The sequence below is a fragment of the Mirounga leonina genome, unplaced genomic scaffold (genome assembly GCF_011800145.1).
Source record: "Mirounga leonina isolate KUSES-001 unplaced genomic scaffold, KU_Mleo_1.0 Mir_92, whole genome shotgun sequence".
Taxonomy (NCBI): Eukaryota; Metazoa; Chordata; class Mammalia; order Carnivora; family Phocidae; genus Mirounga; species Mirounga leonina.
In genome coordinates, this window is record NW_023270852.1 from 1687207 (window position 1) to 1705701 (window position 18495).

At 33.7% G+C, this 18495-nt stretch overlaps 1 protein-coding gene and 1 pseudogene across 3 annotated transcripts in view; one reads left to right on the forward strand and one right to left on the reverse strand.

Moving 5' to 3' along the window:
• SOX6 (SRY-box transcription factor 6) overlaps positions 1-18495 on the forward strand; it is a 602615-nt gene that overhangs the window by 367030 nt on the left and 217090 nt on the right. The gene's annotated exons all lie outside the window — the stretch shown is intronic.
• Positions 9995-10399, reverse strand: LOC118004049 (annotated as a pseudogene).

The following is an 18495-nucleotide window of genomic DNA, read 5'->3' on the forward strand; positions in this document are numbered from 1 at the left end:
TTTTCTGTATTATATTTCATAAAGAAAACTAGAGGTAGGACCAGAAAAAAAAATTCCATTTTTGCCTTCATGATGAACTTATTCTTATTGTGGTTGACACTGACAGAAACTTTCTTACTAGAACATTAATCTCAGAATCAGGAAGGGATCTTTAGAATTCATCTCATCCATCCCTCTGCTTTCAAGAAGGAATGCATTTATAGAATCTCAGTCAATCCACAAATCTTTTTTTAGTGCTTATTATTTGCCCACCATTGTGTTAGACTGTGGAGTTTACAATATTTCATATTTTCCACCAGTCAGACATGACAAATTCTTTTTTTTAAATTTTTTTTTTAAAGATACGTTTTTAAAGACCTACAGAGAAGCAGGAGAGGAGGGTGCTGTCAAAAGCAATTTATTGCGCAAATACTGTGTGTCACAGTGCTTTTGTTTATTTTATCTTACTTAATCCTCAAGCCAATGGCATGAGGTCGGCAACATTATCCTCCTTTTGCAAAGGAAGGAACAGAGGCTCAGGAAATTTTTTCTCAAGACACCAAGATAATAATGGACAATCCAGGATTTGAATGGAGGACTGTATAATGCTTCAAGTTTATGCTCTTTCTACCAAGATGTGCTAATATCTCTTCTGGTCATTATTGGGACACATTTCTTCATGCATTTTCCAAGTCTCCCAGGTCTCTTTGAGTTAAACAAACAGAAAAACAAAAACAAAATCAGATAAAAAACAAAAACAGAAATTACTTTTTTTTTAGATTAGTGGGATTTTTTTTTTTTTACTTTTTAATATCCATAGTTTTTCTTTTCAAATTCACCTACTAAAGATTTTCCCTTTTCTATTAATTTAAATTCTTCAGGTTTGGGGAATCTTATCTTTTAGTGTACTTTGGATTTTTATTTGCTGTCAAGGATTACTTAATATTATTCTGGCTTTTTAGGGCAGTCGAATCTACAATTCAACAGTGAATCCTCTCTGGTTGTTAGACAGTTGATAGAGTGCCTGGATATGTCATGAGAGTAATTGTAGAACATAAACTTTAGAAACTCTAGATGCTATCTAGACTACTAGTATTCTTACATTTCTACCATAGTGACATGTATTTTTGTGTGTCTACTGCAAAAATTTATGAACCATGAATAGAATTTTAATAATAAATTATACTGTGGTTAATAATTAAAGTTAGGGAAAATAGTTAAAGGAAGATTGTCATCTCTCACTTACAATGACCATTTACTATTATGCCTATAATCCATATCTCACACTGGAATCTATTAAGTATTTGTCTCAAAGTTCTTTCAATTCATAGTACAATTTTTTGATATCTCTGCAGATATTTTAGAAATAAGCTTTGTTCTTTGCTCCTCAGGAAAATGAAATAACTGGTACTAATGGAATAACAAGTGTTTTGAATATGGGGGTATACAGAGGACAGTTATTTGGAGGATTAAGTCATCAGATTATCTTAAACAGTTTCCAATCCAAACAATTTTCATTTCTTGAGAAGGAGACGGAGAGAAATCAGACCTAGGAATGTGCTTAAAAAATCTCAGGTTAGACAGATACCTTAGGTCTGACTAAAGTCATGAATGAGGATATGAATACTGAATCTTTTGGCAGGAAATAGCATGTAGCCAATCAACACTGGCCTCACAGGAGCTGGGGTATAATGGTTGTTGATGTAGCTGAATCACTCTGGGAGAACAAGCAGAGATGCCCAGGGACACAAATTAGGAGCACGAAGCACCTAGTATCCAAGTATCCAAGCACCTATAGGTTAAATAACAAGAGTTAAACGTAAGCTCTGCTAAAAATGAGAATCAGGACATAAGTCACAGAAGCCCTCCATAGTGGGTACCCAGTAATTCAGCACTGATAGGGAGCAAGACATAGGTCACCACCAGTGGTGCTGAGTCTTGTGACCTCTGATCATAGAGCAGAGATTGTCCAGTTCTAGTTATCTGCTTAGTATAGAGACTGATATTTATAGCTAGATGAAAGGAAAATTTTTCTAGATTACAGTAAATCTGTGCTGCCCAATAGAGAAGTGATTTGTCACATGTTGGCTATTTAACAAATTCAAATCAATTAAAATAAAATTAAAATTTAGTTCCTCAGTCACATGAACCACATAGCAAATACTTATTACCACATGTGACTAGTGGCTACCATTGGACAGCAAAGATACAGAACACTTCCATTATCACAGAAAGCTCTATATGACAACATTGTTCTATATTATAGTAGTCATAAAGGCTAGGCTTTTGGAGAGTTCTAACACTGGCAAAATGTAGAAACTATAAGTATCTGTAACAAGACATTTCTATGACCTGTACTTTAAAGAAGACCAAAAAATGGTATTATGTCAAATTAAGTGAGGCTTCTGAAAACAGGATTTTGATGGAAGAATTGTATTATATGAAGTTAGTTTTGAAATTGGTGTTCATATTTTTTTTACTGATTTGCATATTGTTGCAATAAATACAGAGATTTTTCCACTGAGGAACATCTATTAAAATCCTGTTGGAATGGATCATATCTTATGTATAGAACTGCTGATATTATATTAAAATCTATTTTTCTTGCATGTATACTGTGTGCTTGGTGAAGCATATTGGTTTTTGGGAGTTACTTCAAATTATCTCATCTCCACTGATGGCTGATGAGAAAGTTGATCCTTCTATATTTCTTTCATCAAACTGTCAACAAGGCAGCTTCCCATTTTGAGTGCTATTTTTCATTGTATTTAATACACATATTTTTATGTATGCTTTTTTCATTGTATTTAATACAGATTGTGTGTGTTTAAGTATGTGTCAGAGAGAGACGAAAACAATACACAAGGAAAGACAGGAGGGAGACATTAGACATGCTAAGAAAAATAGAGTAAGATAAAAATTTTTTTTCCTTGTCAAAGTAAATTAAACTCTCAGAGAAAGAGAGAACCATTTCCATTTATATTGGTATCTAACTTTTCTCTAATATCTTAAACCCATGCCCCTGAGAGTCACCCCTACTCAATTTTGTGGCTTCTAGAGGAAAATCCAAATCCCTTTGTTCAGAGGTACTGCTTTTTGACTTTGGCATGAAGGTTCTTGAACAGACCTGGCCACTGATATGGAACCATAATACATGGGGTAGACAAAGCTTGTTGATTCCACACTGGCTCAAAATTAAATAGGCAATTCACAGAAGAGGATGCCTGGATAATAGGGAAATGCAGATTAAAGCAATAATAAGATACCATTTCATATCCATCAGACCGGAAAAGATTAAATGTGAGGAACTAGGATTCTCATAAACTACTTGTGGGAGTGTAAGTTTATATATCTACCCTGAGTTTCGCTATATCTAGCAAAGTTGAAGATGCACATATTCTATGAACTAGCAATCCAACATATATATATATACATATATATACACATACATATATATACACATACATATATATTCTACATATATATATTCTAAAGAAACTCTTGCATGTGTATAAGAATGTTCACTCTAGCATTGTTTATAAGAGCAATCAAAATAAAGAAGCAGTCAAATAAACAAGAATTATATATATCAACAAGTATGAATTTAAAAACATGATATTACATGAAAAAAGACACAAAATTACATATCTAGTATATGGTATGACCATAAATATTTTCTTAATAAGCCCGTATATAATAACAGTGTAAAAACAGGTATTAAAAGAATAAACACTATATTTAGTACAATTAATACGAAAAAAATAAAAGCAGGTTCTGCCTCAAGGGCACAGGAAACAAACAAATAAATGTGATTTGTTATTATCTGGTATAGAGCCACCCTGTTTACTCAGACTATCCACAGTGCTTGCTCTTTGCTTTACCAACAGAAGCTTTCAAAGTTGCTTAAGCCTCCTTTGTTTAAAGTGTGACTCTTGGCCTCCCCTTGACCTCCTGTTACAGGATGGATCAGGATATCTGAGTCTTCAGACAGTCGGCCAGAAGAGATTTTTTTTACAAAAATAAAACTTTTCTCATTAATATGGCATTTTAGATAGCACCTTCGGGACACCCTACAACTCCCAACCCTATTTTCATTTATTTATATTTTCACTAATTCCATTCATCTGTCAGGAATTTTTGAGAGGCTTTTATATGCTAGGTATTGGGAATACAAAGATGACTAAGAAATGGTTTCTACCCTTAAGGAGGTCACAGTCTATAATGGCATATGCAGATAATTATAACACAGATAATTATAAACTTTTTTAGCTCATGCTTTAGAGGATGCTAAAAAGGGAATTGATTATAATATTATTTAAGGTTTTTTTCCCCCTTCAAAATAAATAAAAGAATTCTCTCTCAAAGAAAGAGAATCATTTGTATTTATAGATCAGTGTCACATTTTCTTTGGTATCTCAAATCCATGACAACCAGGGTTAATATTTATGTTTCCAGGCCAGACCTCATTTTTTTTTAAAGATTTTATTTATTTATTTGAGAGAGAGAATGAGATAGAGCATGAGAGGGGGGAGGGTCAGAGGGAGAAGCAGACTCCCTGCCGAGCAGGGAGCCCGATGCGGGACTCGATCCCGGGACTCCAGGATCATGACCTGAGCCGAAGGCAGTCGCTTAACCAACTGAGCCACCCAGGCGCCCCAGACCTCATTTTTGAGCTCCAAATTTATATATTCAATTTTCTACTGTACATTTCTTCTTGAACACTTTAAATTTAAGATGTCTACAATGGAATTCCCGATTTCTTTCTCAAATCTCCTATACCTAAAATCTTTCCCATCTCAGTAAATAACAACTCTGCCCTAGGTGCTCAGGTCACAAACGTTTAAGTTCACCTTGATTCCTCACTACAAGACATAGTTTCCATTTGCCTTCTAAACTTACTCTGTGCATTGAGAACCCTACTGAGTGAGTTCCTTCCCTCTTTGACTTCCATTTGGGTTCAACCAATGAGAGGCACTCAGGAGAGCTGGGGGAGAGTAAGATTAGTGTCCTTTTCCTCTCCACAGCTCTTTCCTTGCCAGATTGCTGTAGGTTGGTTGTGACCCTTTCATGACCCTCTCCATAAAACTACATTCTCTAGGTTCCAGCACCCATCCTTTCCCCTTATGCTTTATGGCCTTGGTATGGTAACAGCTTCATTCTATAACTAGCTCACTATCCCTTGGTGTTTTCCTTAAAACTTGCCCCATATTTTTGTAAATATTCAACTCTTCTCAAATTACCCAGTTTAAATGTGCCACTACCATTATTTGGTCCAGGCCACCAATCTCTCCTGCCTGGATTATTGTACTAACCTCTTAGCTGACATTCCCTGCTTTCTCCCTTGTCTCCATACAATCTGTTTTCCTCAGAGAAGTGAGGTGAATCCTTTTAAAATATCAGTTAAATTAGTTATCCTTTGTCTGAAAACCCTCTAATGGATCCATATTAATTTGAATAAAGGCCAAAGCCCCTACGATGGCCCCAAAGGCCCTACAAGATAGATACGGCCCTCTCCTTCTTCTCTAACTTCATCTTCTCTTACTCTCCTAAAGGAAAACTGTTTCTCTACTCAAAACATATCTAGACAACAAAAGAATGTGAGTTTTCCACACCAAACAATTCTTCAGTGCTCTGTGGACACCGATTGGGTGTCCTGCAATTTAATTCCATTCTCATATTAACAAATCAGAGTTAGCACAGACTGCCCCCACAACAGATCAAAAGCTTAATCCCACATGACTGCCCCCCACTTCAGACACCAATTACAAGTCATGGGTCTCCTCAGGTTATCCACACTTCTTTCCAAGTTGTTTACAAATCAGGAGTTCCCCAAACCCTCTCCTCAGTTTGATTATTTGCTAAATGGCTCACATAACTCAGGGAAACCCTCTACTATTAATTTTTTTTTATAAAGGATACAAATGAATAGCAAGATGAAGAGGTATATGGGGTAAGGTCTGGAAGGTCCTGAGTGTAATTCTTTTCCTATGGGGTATGGGATGCTCCATCCTCCTGGGATAAGGATGCATTCACCAAGTTCTCTGTGGTGAAGTTCTCTGGACCTCTTCATTCAGGATTTTTATGGGACTCCATTACATTGGTATGATTGATTAAGTCATTGGCCATTGGTGATTAACTCAGTCTCCAGCCTCTCTCCCCTCCCCAGAGGTCAGGGGTAGGGCTGAAAGTTCCAACTCTCTAATCACATAGTTGGTTCTTCTGGCAAACAGCCCATTTCCTGGAGCTATCTAGGGGCGTATTAAGAATCACCTCAGAAACAAACTCAGGTACAGTTGAGAGGGGCTTATTATGAGTAATAGACACTCCTCTCACTCTTACCACTCAGGAATTACAAAGATTTTTGGAGCTCTGTGCCAGGAAATGGGCATGAAGACCAAATATATATTTACTATATCAAAATATCACCTCTTCCCTTTGCTCTTTTTTGCTCATGGTATGTTTACCTACTAGTGTTCCTCAAAGAGTCACACACCTCAGGACCTTTGCATTTGTTGTTTATTCTTCCTGGAATACTCTGCTCCTCAATACTCTCTTGAATCATTTTTCCAGCTCTTTCTCAGAACATTTCTAAGTTCTTGCTTAATTGTCATTCTCAGAGAGATCTATTGGGACCATCCTATTTAACGTTGGAACCTCTTCTACCTACTTAGCTTTTTTTTTTCTATAACATTTGCTGCATCTTAATATACTTTTTATTTTTTCATTTCTTTTGTTATCTGAGTTTCCCCACTCGAAGGTAAGTTGCATGAAAACAGGGTATGTGTGGGTTCACTGCTTGATCCAAGGTATATAACAAATATTTACTCAATGAATTATTGAATGAATGTAGTGAATTAGAGAGATGTACAAGAAGCCTGTGAGTGTCAGAGAAGACTGAGAAATTGCTTTTATTCTTCCGTCTCTTCACCCTGGCTTCACCAGTATGCTTCTGCTTCTGAATGGAAGTTCTAGTTAGTTTATGCCTCAAGACCACAAGATTTGTCTGCTCCCTTATGCCAATAGGCAGATCTAAAATTTGAAACTCAGATACAAAAATTTCCTCTTTTATCTGAACATCACAAATATAAGACTCAAGTAGACAAGAGCATAGATAGTTTTGTTTTCATTGTAAAGGAGAATAGTTCTAGACTGTGTTTTGCTTCCTAGTATGATTATTCTTGACATTATTGGATATTTTTTCAAGGTAACCTTTATATTCAACAAATTTGCAATACCAAAAACGTTATTGTACAATATAATAATTTTATTCTTTAGTAGAAAGAGGAATTATGAGATAGAGATTACTTAATTTTTTTTTCATAAATAGCAGTTTAACTGAGGGAAGTTGTCAGTAAATATCTGCTAAGCGATTTTCTAATACCTCACATACAAGATTTTCTGCTTTTTTTCCTGAAACATACTTCATACTAGGAAGCCTCAATCAAGACTCCAAAATTTAAATCAGATATTAGATTTCAGTTCATGTTAAATAGCTGCAAGGAATCTTAGAAGGTCATTCCTGTTTTTTCATTCATATTTCACAGAAACTTTTAAAAAGGGATAGTTTCTGTAATGTCAATAATAATAACTAGACAAGAAAATAGGAATTTTCTAGAGAGACAGCATGAATGGGGGGAGAGGGGAAGAGGGAGAGGGAGCATCCCAGGCAGGCTCCATGCCCAGTGTGAAGTCTGACACAGGGCTAAATCCCACGACCCTGAGATCATGACCTGAACCAAAATCAAGAGTTGGATGCTTAACTGACGGAGCCATTCAGGTGCCATGAAAATAGGAATTTCTTTTGTGAATACATTATACTGTTTGTTGACCATTGATATATAAATATTTCCCATAGTCTAACTGAATCTACTCAAACCTTTGTGATGTATCTTAGGTTTGTGAGTGGATTTTGAAAGACATAATCAGTTATTACCAAGACAAAGAAAGTATTTATTGAACTTCTGGTATGTGTCATGCATTTTGCTAGGCATTTTCACCTTTGCTTGCTGTTTGCTTAGCAATGTCTTTATTGAGATATAATTCATATATCATAAAATTCACCCATTTAAAGAGTAAAATTCAGGTTAATTTTGATTTGGAATCTGAAACATAATGAGCTCTTTATATTTTATTACCATTGGTCTAACTTGTACTTTGAATGGAACTTTTAGCAATGTATGACTTTATGACATGGTCATTTGGAAAATGTTGGATCACTGAATTATACAAAGCTTCCAAATGTTGACATATTTCATGATACAATATAAAATAATCACATCCATTAATATCACATTTGTAAATTTGAAAACAATTTTATTATTGAAAACAAATACAATCAGTTGTTTTCCTTGAAGTGAAAAGACTCACTTCATACCATTTTTGAAAAAATGTCTTTTAAAAATCCAAGATATGGAAGCAACCCAAGTGTCTAATCATACATGAATGGATTAAGAAGATGTAGTATATACAATGGAATATTACCCAGCCACCACAAAAAAGAATGAAATCGTGCATCTTGTCATTTCCAACAACATGGATGGATCTAGAAGGTATAATGCTAAGTAAAATAAAGTCAGTCAGAGAAAGGCAAATAACCATATGATTTCAGTTATAGGTGGAATTTAAGAAACAACAAAAAAATACGAACAAAGAAAAAAGGAGACCAAAATCCAGACTCTTAACTATAGAGAACAAACTGGTGGTTGCCAGAGGGAGAGGGGATTGGTGAAATATGTGAAGGGGATTAAGAATACACTTAGTATGATGAGCACGGCTTAATGTGTAGAATTGTTGAATTATTATATTGTACACCTAAAACTAATATAACACTTATGTTAACTATACTTGAATTAAAAAAAAAAAACCCTATTTTGAATACCATTCTGTGCCTATCATTCATTCTGTCAAGTAAAAATGGTGTTCTATGGAAAAAGCCGTTAGTTTGGATCTTGAAGAATCACACAAATCCTTTTCGTCAAGAAAACTATTGTTACTTTGGTATGTAGCAGAAATACTTTATATATACTTAGAATTTGGTTACACATATTATAAAATGTACTCTAAGTTGAGATTTAATAAGATCAATATTTTTTTTTACTGTTTTATCAAGAATTTTTAGGTGAAACTGACATTTAAAAAAAATACATGTGCACTTGTTGTGATGAGCACTGGGTGTTATAATTAAGTGATGAATTCCTAATTCTACTCCTGAAACCAATACTACATTATATGTTAACTAACTTAAATTTAAATACAATCTTGGAAGAAAAAAAAGATAAAAAGTACATGTGTGTGGTTACAAAGACTTCAGTGACTGCTAACTAGTACAATTCAGTGTCACTGGCTTGATTTATGATAAGGCACCAGTAATTTTACTTATCATTAGTTTTACACCTTTAGAGTAAATGTCAGTGCAGTGAAAAGACAAAAAGATCAGTAATATTCTAAATATATTTTTATAAATATAGCATTCATATAAAAGTGGACCCCGATGGTGGCCAAAATGCATTTTGAAAAGTATGAGTCAAGTGATAGATCTAAATATAATGGTAGTGAGGGGAATAAACATTCTCTTCCAAGAAAGTTAAATGTTTATTTTTTAAATCTTTAATTATTATTCAGATACACACAATTATTTAAAACATTAATTTAGAAGGAAACTAATTGCTTTAAATATCTTCTCACCTCAAATTCTATTCCCTTAACTTTCCTTAAGTGACCTTTAGTAGAAATTTTTTTCTTTATGTTGGGAAGAAATAACTTATAAACAATTATGTGCCCTTGAGTGAGAGATATTTTATTCTTTTTTTAATGCGTGATTTTATTTAGTCTGTCCATTAATAACTAATATTTTAGAACACTTAATGATATTAAGGGAACTCAACATAAGAGAAGTTCAACTTAATTTTTTTACCTTTCAATGTTAGGTATTAATAAGAAAGATAGTCAAAATAACTATGGTCAAAATTGTTATGTCAAAAACATAATAAATAGTTGGTGTTAGTCTACATAGAATTCAATTTTTGGTGTAAAGTTCTTTGACTGCAAGAAAGAACATTTGGTTTACTTCACTAATGAGAATATCTCTTAATGTTGGGATGGCCTCTTATTGGTATTTCTTCTGCTGTTGATTATTAGCATAGTTATCTGTGATTGTATGAATGGAGATGAGTGGAGATGTATTCATCCTGTTTATTTCAAATGATAGTACATAACCAATTACTGTAGTAATGAAGAGGTAGACAGGTCATGCAACTGCCCAATATTTTTGAGGCCAATAGATTTAGCCTATGGCGTTTAGTCAAGATTCAGGAATAAAAGCCCCCATGAGATATAGTATGTAGCCAAATTGGGAGCTTAAGAAAAGAACAAAGCCATAAATTGTTCTTTTTGGCAATGGCGATGGTAAATTTTCCACCATTTTCCCTGTGGCTTTAGACAATCTTGTTGTACTGCAGCCAAGATGCCTGGAGAATGGGGCCTTTCACATACCTCCCCCCTCCATGGGTGTATGGTTACTGTAAATGTTGAGATACAAAATATCTCTTAATAATTCCAAGAATTGTATAGTATCACTTATCACTGTACATTATTGTACAATAGAATATAGAAGTATATAAAATTATAACATTAAATTCTCTTTGCTCTATCCTGCTAGCTTATTTTAATAATGGAATTTTTAAAATAAAAATATGTTATGCAGCTTGCTTTTTTTTCCCTTAATATAGATTTATCTCATTTTGGGGGATATAATTTTTGTCTGTTTTGCTCACTAATCTCCAGAATTTAGAACAGTGCATAGAAGATGCTCAGTAAACATTACTTTAAGAGCTGTCCGCAAAATATAGCCAGATCAACAAAGAATAATTTATCCATTCCTCTATTGATAAGCATTGGCTTGTTCCCAGCTCTCACTTTTAAAGTAACACTATAGTAGAAAAAATGGGTGGAAGAATGTTTCAGGCAATATGAATAGCATGAGTAAGACCTGGAAATGTGAGAGTGAAATTACTTTTCTGCAGAATTTCATGTTTTTAGTGAAAATAATGTGTGCATGTGTATGTGCATTTGTGGTTAGGGTGGGCAGGTGTTAAAGTTGGACAGGAAAAATGAGAAATGAGGTTATATGGGCAAGTAAGTACAAGATCATGAAGGGGTATGTAAGCCATTTAAATAAGTCTGGACTTTATTAGTGGAGAACCATTGAAGAGTTTCACTAGGTGAGTGATAGGACCATGCCTGGATTTCCAACTTCCATCTTCATCCTTGTGGCTGTTGGAATAAAGTGGTATTTTGTAGTCAATGAAAATGTTTGATTTTAGAACTTTATTAAACATTTGGAATAAAATATATCATAATTCTGTATCATGTAACTTTTATTCACTGTTAGGATAGATTCTAAACTTTTTAAAAGATTTATTTATTTTAGAGAGGAAGAGCACGAGCAGGAGGGGCAAAGGGAGAGGGAGAGAGAGAGGGAGAAAGAATCTGAAGCAGACTCCATGCTGAGCATGGAGCCATCCCACGACCCTGAGATCACGACCTGAACCAAAACCAAGAGTTGGAAACCCAATCGACTGTGCCACCCAGGTGCCCCAGGATATTCTAAAATGGATTTTTAATATTGATATGACTATATTGGCAAATATTTGTTGAATGTTTACTATGTGAAAGCACTGTTCTAAGTGCCTCACGTCTATTAACTTGTGTTAACTCACTTGATCTATACAATACCCTGTTATTATTCCAATTTTATAAAATAGATCAATAAGATCAAAGTTACAGCACTAGAAAGTAGTGGAGTTGAGATTTAAAACTAGGCAATCTGGCTCCAGAGCCCATGCTCTTAAACATGTCACCATACTGCTTCCTAAATCGGATTATGCCTAAAATATATAAACAGAACCTGTGAACTTACATGTGAAACTGTGGTAAGTCGAAAATTAAGTTATATTTCCTCATTTACAGAATGATGTAAATTCAACTTAATGTATTCTGTTTTTATTCCAGTTTTTTCTTTTGTAAACATAAAGAGACAAAAATATATTTTGTGAATTAGTGAGTTTGCTGGCCAAACTAACACTAATTATTATGTCACATTTACAAGAAGGTGGTTTTCAAATTTGGTGAAGTTACTCTCAAAATTAACTAAAAAAAATCTCATCTGAAAAGTTAACACTGCATTGTATATCAATATATAATGTTAATCTAATGAGTATATATATATATATGTTGTAGATCAAGAAGAGGCTGTAAAGCAACTATAGAGTCTATCTGGGGCCTTAGGGATTATAATCTTGAGACACAGAATCCACCAAAATTGAAAGTGTTCTTGGAGTTAGGAGGGAAGAATGCAGGTTTATAAAAGCAAAAACCATGAGGTTATATAACTTGTTTTGAAAGAATTATGATTGATGCTGGCAGAGTTTAAACTGACTATCTAATACACAGTTGGCTATTTAGATAAAAGGCGTTACATTATTTCTATTTCAGTTTAAGTTAGAAGGATGTGTTCAAGGAGGTCCTGGAGTTGCAAACAACAAATTGCAATTGACAAAAGTCAAAAGTTCATGGTGTTCTGACAGTTGAAACAGGAGATATGCATAAGTCCTACTTCCTTTTGACTTTTGACTCTATTTTGAGTGACTCTCTTAGCAATGTGTACTTCATTTTGAATCTTGTTTCATATGTATATGTATACAATATGTTTCCATTTATAGTTCTTGGTCACATAAATGATTTTTTCTCATGTTACCAAGAGATTAATGCTCTTTACAGATACAGGCAGGATTGAATGATTTTCATAAAACATTAAAATTGCGGAGAGAGTCTATACTCATGGAATATTTCTAGATTATAACCTATAACTAAAAGTGTCCTTGTAGATTATCTAATCCAACACCCTCATTTTACAGGTGGGGAAATAGAAGCCCAGAAAACTACTCTCACAAAATGGCAAAACTAAAGCTAGAACCCAGATATTCAGATTTATATTCCAGTCACTTTCCATTATACCACTTCATAATCAAATATTTTTATATATTCTATTAGCTCTTATTATACACCATGCAAATTACAAGATGAGTGTCATACTATTTTTAAATTTTATTATTTTCTATTTCTGTCATTCTCTATATACTAGCAAATAATGAACTCTTACTAAATATATGCTTATGTGATTTATCTGACCTCAGCTTGAGAGTTTTATCTGTTAATCTTTATAACTGTCTGCATTTCTGTTATCCTACACTCCCAAAATGCCACTTTTTTGAAAAAGAGAGAGAGACAAACCAAGAAACAGACTCTTAACTATATAGAGAACAAACTGATAGTTACCAGAAGTGAGCTGGTTGGGGGGGATGGGTGAAATAGGTGATGGGGATTAAGGAGTGCACTTCTTGTGTTGAGCGTGGGTATTGTACCTAAGTGTTGAATCACTATATTGTACACCTGAAACAAATATTACACTGTATGTTAACTAGCTGGAATTTAAATAAAAACTAAATGAAAAAGGTATGTGCGGATTTTCAGCTGCACAGGGGGTTGATGCCCCTAACCCGTGTTGTTCAAAGGATATGTGTAATATGTGATCATACTAGAGGAAAACATGCTAAATTTGCCAGTTAAAAACAGATTCAATTTAGATTGCCCCTTCAGATCTTTTTGTTCTGCTTATTTTTTCACAGTGTTATGCTGCTTTTATTTCACAACATTATCACATGGCATTTTTTCACTTTTAAATGGCTTTTCCTAATATTAGTTAAAAATCCAATTTGCCTCTGTGTAATCAGCACCTGAATATAGATAGACCTGTTCACTTTGTTGTTTCACTATAATTGGACTTTCCATTTGTTTTCAGTTTTTCACTATAACCAGTATTGTTTCAGTGAATATCTTTTAACATAATAATCTTTTTAAAAATTTTTATTGTTATGTTAATCACCATACATTACATCATTAGTTTTTGATGCAGCGTTCCATGATTCATTGTTTGTGCATAACACCCAGTGCTCCATGCAGAATGTGCCCTCCCCAATAGCCATCACATAGAATTTTACCCTTGAGAATGTAATTTCAAATAAAGAAAATCTTGTTAGAAATGAAAAAAATGAAATCACTTTTTCTGTTATGATGCCTTGTCTCCTGAGGAACTTAAGACTAGAGTTCTTTATATAGTTCTTGCTCTTATTTAAAGGAAATTAGGATCTGGAGAACCCCGCAGGTGCTCAGATTTTCAAATACATGGGCCAATGAAATACAAAGATTTGTGGCCTATAATATTGCAGTTGTTAAAATTGATCAGTGTTGGGCACTGAAATCTTTCCAAGTCCATATGTAACTTTTACCTATGAAAAATCCTTATTTGCTATTTCTGAAAAAGTATCAGTTGAACTCTGATTAATATCTTTAAACCAACACATATGAAAACTTGCATGCTGAGGTTCCAGAGTGAAAGTCTTGGTATCTTTGAACAAGTCGTGCTTCTTAAGATATTTACTTATTGATTGCTTCTGTCATTGACTAGCATTTCATTGTTAGATTACCTGATAGACTTGAGGAAGTGAAAATGCATTTAAATAAGAATATTGCTTTTTAAATGGATTGAGGAAAATGATTACTGAAATCAACTATCTTCCAAAAACAATTTAAAGTGGAATATTTCACTTGATTTTTTAAGAGGTGGCGTGTTACAGTGGAAGGAGTTCTGAGCTGAGGATCAGGACTTCTACATTCTAGTCTTAACTTGAATTACCTTTTTGACATCAGGCATATCACTTTCCCCTTCTGGCTTTCAGCTTCCTGATTTGTACAACTTGGGAGTTGAATGACTTCTTCGATTCTTTACAGCATTGGTTTTCTGAGTTGTGGTTGTTTAAATAAGTATACTTTTAAAAAGGCATTTCAAGTTATTTAATAGATAAGATGAATTTTTGACAAATCATCTTCAGCTGTAGATTAATGATGGTAAAACCAGCAAAGGAAAATATGGGGGAACAAACTGGTTTGATTGGGAAAAATGTGAGATATGCTTTCTTTCTTCCACAATGCTCTCTTTTTCCCCTTAAAAAGCTCAGATAGGAGTAAGCTTTGTAACAAGTGTTTGCTTATGTTCAAATTGGGAAATACATTTGGAGCCATATACATATACACCTACCCGCCCCCCCCGCCTTCTTCCAGTTTTCCTGTTTTCCAGTGTATGGGGTCAAAACTTGGGACTTCAGGCTAGGGAAAATAAGCACAATGTTACTTCAATGCTAACTATAGCTGTGAAACTTCAAGATAAAATGTATTCTCAGAATATCAGTCTAGAAGAACTGGCTGTTTTGAAGTGGAAAGTAAATAGGTTTGAAGTTAGGGTTTAAGATCTGGCTGTGTGATTTTAAGTAAATCTTGTGTCCTCTCTTTTTCTTCATTTGTAAATTGGTGATGGACGATAATGATAGCTGTCTTACTAGGTGGTTTTAAGGTTCAAAAAACCTAAAGTATGTGACAGCACTTTCTAGTACATTTTTAGTTGTTTAAATTTTTATTATATCTAACTTATTTTCATGTATAGATTAGCTGAAACAATGTTATCATTCATGTCTACTCACCTTATACAAACTAAATACCTAATAATTTTATATATCCATTTTGGACAATTAGCTTTTAGGCTAAGTAAGGCCATTTTCATGATAGACTTGTATCACTTTACTAACTTGAATAGAAAGAAGGTTAAAATGAGTAGCCTAATACTGAATAATTCTGTACTGTATATTTTTATCTTGGTAGAGTTACTAACCTAGTAGAATTTCTCCCATGCTTTTTATTTTATAATGATAATGAAATGAATGATAGTAATAATTATATCACCTCACTCCTGCTGATGATCTCTGCCTTGTATTTCTTGGGTTGCCAGAGTAAACTCTTACTTAGTAGCTCTTTCCAAGTAGTCTAAGCTGCTGTTGATTATTCAGTTCATTTGAACAAATGGAGGGAACAAAAGAGTGTGTTTAGTCAACTCTTGATCACCTGAGCTCTCAGTTGCACAGATAATTCCAAACAGCAGCTACTTCACATGTTTACAGTTAGCTCATGAATGGATTTAAGAGTTTACATTTAAATATAAGCATGTCTGATAATCTGGGGACTCACTTGTCTTTGGCTTGTCACAATGATAATTAAAACTTGGAAGTGTTTTCCCTGAATCTAAAGTATCTTTTATTGCCTAGAATACATTGGCCCAAGACTTTAACTTGTGAATCTTCTTGGAAGAGTCTTGTTTATTTGTTTCTTTCATCACTTTGGCACACAAAAAACTGATAAATGCTCCAGTCACTTTTGTTCCTTTTTTTTTTTTTTCCTGGTCTGAGTAGGCAAATCCACTCTTTGCTTAAAGGAAGATGTTGGGAAACTAAATTTTTAGGCCATTTATTATTGAACTGAATTTGGTTCCAAATTCACACAAATACCTATTTAGTTATATTGGAATTGTATAGTGGCATTGCCTTTGGATCTACACAGTTTTGAAATTTCTTAATTGATGTTCACTTTCATATTTTAGACTTTTTTCCTTAAACAAACAAACAAACAAATGTATTTCTGCTGCCTCTTGTGTACCTTTTACAACTGTGAAGTAACAGTGTTACATCTTAACTCAGGTATCCCTATAAATATAGCAGTGCCTAAAAAATTCCAGGAATGACAGAATTCTTTTTCCCAAATCACATTTAGTAGGTTTTCTTGTATTTTGGTGTTTGTTTGTTTTCCCAGTGCCTTTTTAATCTTTACTTGATTTAGATCCTTCAGTATTTTTTTAAAAGATTTTATTTGCTTATTTTAGAGAGAGAGATAGAAAGAGAGAGAGAGGAGGAGCAGAGCGAGAGGGATAAACAGACTCCATGCTGAGTGCAGAGCCTGATGTGGGGCTCAGTCCCAGGACTCTGGGATCATGACCTGAGCCAAAATCAACTGACTGAGCCACCCAGACATCCCTAGATCCTTCAGTTTTTAACTTACTGATGGTCCATATAATTAACTATATAAAATAGGAATTGTATTTCATTTAGAATCTTTCAGTTCCACTATGCTTGGTAATGTCTGTTTAGAACTGCCTGTGTGTAAGCTTGGAAATACAGTTTAGGACTCAAAAGTAGCTCGGTGTTGGAGGTATAGGTGGTTCCTTTTCATACTCCTATTAATATAATTTGGGAATTACTTATTTTTCTATATTAGGAAGAAATTTGGTAAACAATGTTGCTGTGGATTTCCTAGAAACTTAACTATAAATTCTCTGGAATAATTGTAGGCATGTAGATTTTCTAATACTGTTTTGTAGAACTGGGGAAATTCTTTTCCCATAGAATTTACTCAAAGGCCATTGACTCTGTGGCTTTTATTGAATATAAATCTGGTATAGATTTCCAAAAATTTGGCTGAATTTTCAACTTAAAATAAAGCGGGAAAGTTTTGTTTTACTGTCTTAATGCTAGACAGGACTTTCCATTAATTTTGCTTTAAAATAATTTTCATTATTTCTTCATTAGATATAACCCAAGGCCTTAGAATCTTCAGAAGCAAATATAAGTTTTTCATTGATTCATGTGTTTATATATTTATCATATGAAAAAAGAACATGTGCTTAATAAAATTTATGATGATATAATGCTGTAAGATTTATACATTTTAATATTCTCATCTTTTTTTAGATGGACATTTTTGTATTGGTTAGTTAATTACTAAGTAAAATTATAAGTTTGTCTCTTCTAAAATGAGAAAAATTAGCATGACCTTATATCTCCTTAATTGGGAATTACATTTCATGGAGAATTGATTGACTATTTCTATGAATGTTGTATTAAAAATTTCTCTTCAAAATACTTGGCAAATAAGGAGCATTTGTACAAGCTTTATGAAACTAAGATTACATTGTTATGTTTACTCTAGATGAAGGGTCTATTATATCTTTATTTGTTTATTTTGAATTTCTACATGTATTCAAAAGTGATGAATTGAGCCTAATTATTCTATAGAATTGCATCATCCATATTTCAGGCTTACCAACAACATAAAATTCCATATTTTATGGAATTTTTATTAAGTTTATCAACTCTAGGGTTCTATTTACATAACATTATTTAGAAACTGACATTAAGTGACAATAAGTTATGACTATGTTTGAGCTTATCTGGGATTGCCTGGTTTACACCTGTGTTCTTGATGTACTCATTCACAGTGCCTGCATTCATTTAAGAAATGTCCTCATTTGGATGATGAATTATCTGAATTAATTCACATAATAGAATTCCTTTCCACAAGTATTTGTTGAAGACTTACTATGTGTCTGGAACTGTTTTAGGTGCTGGGGAAATAGCTAGTAGTAAACAAATTAAAAGACAAATGACATTATCAAGTAACTCAGAAGATTATGTCTGTTATTGCCAAAAAAGCGACCAGGTAAATTGTCTTTGTCATTGAACACAACAAAAATAAAATATGCCATTCGTGCATAATAATTGAGTACCACTGGAATCACAG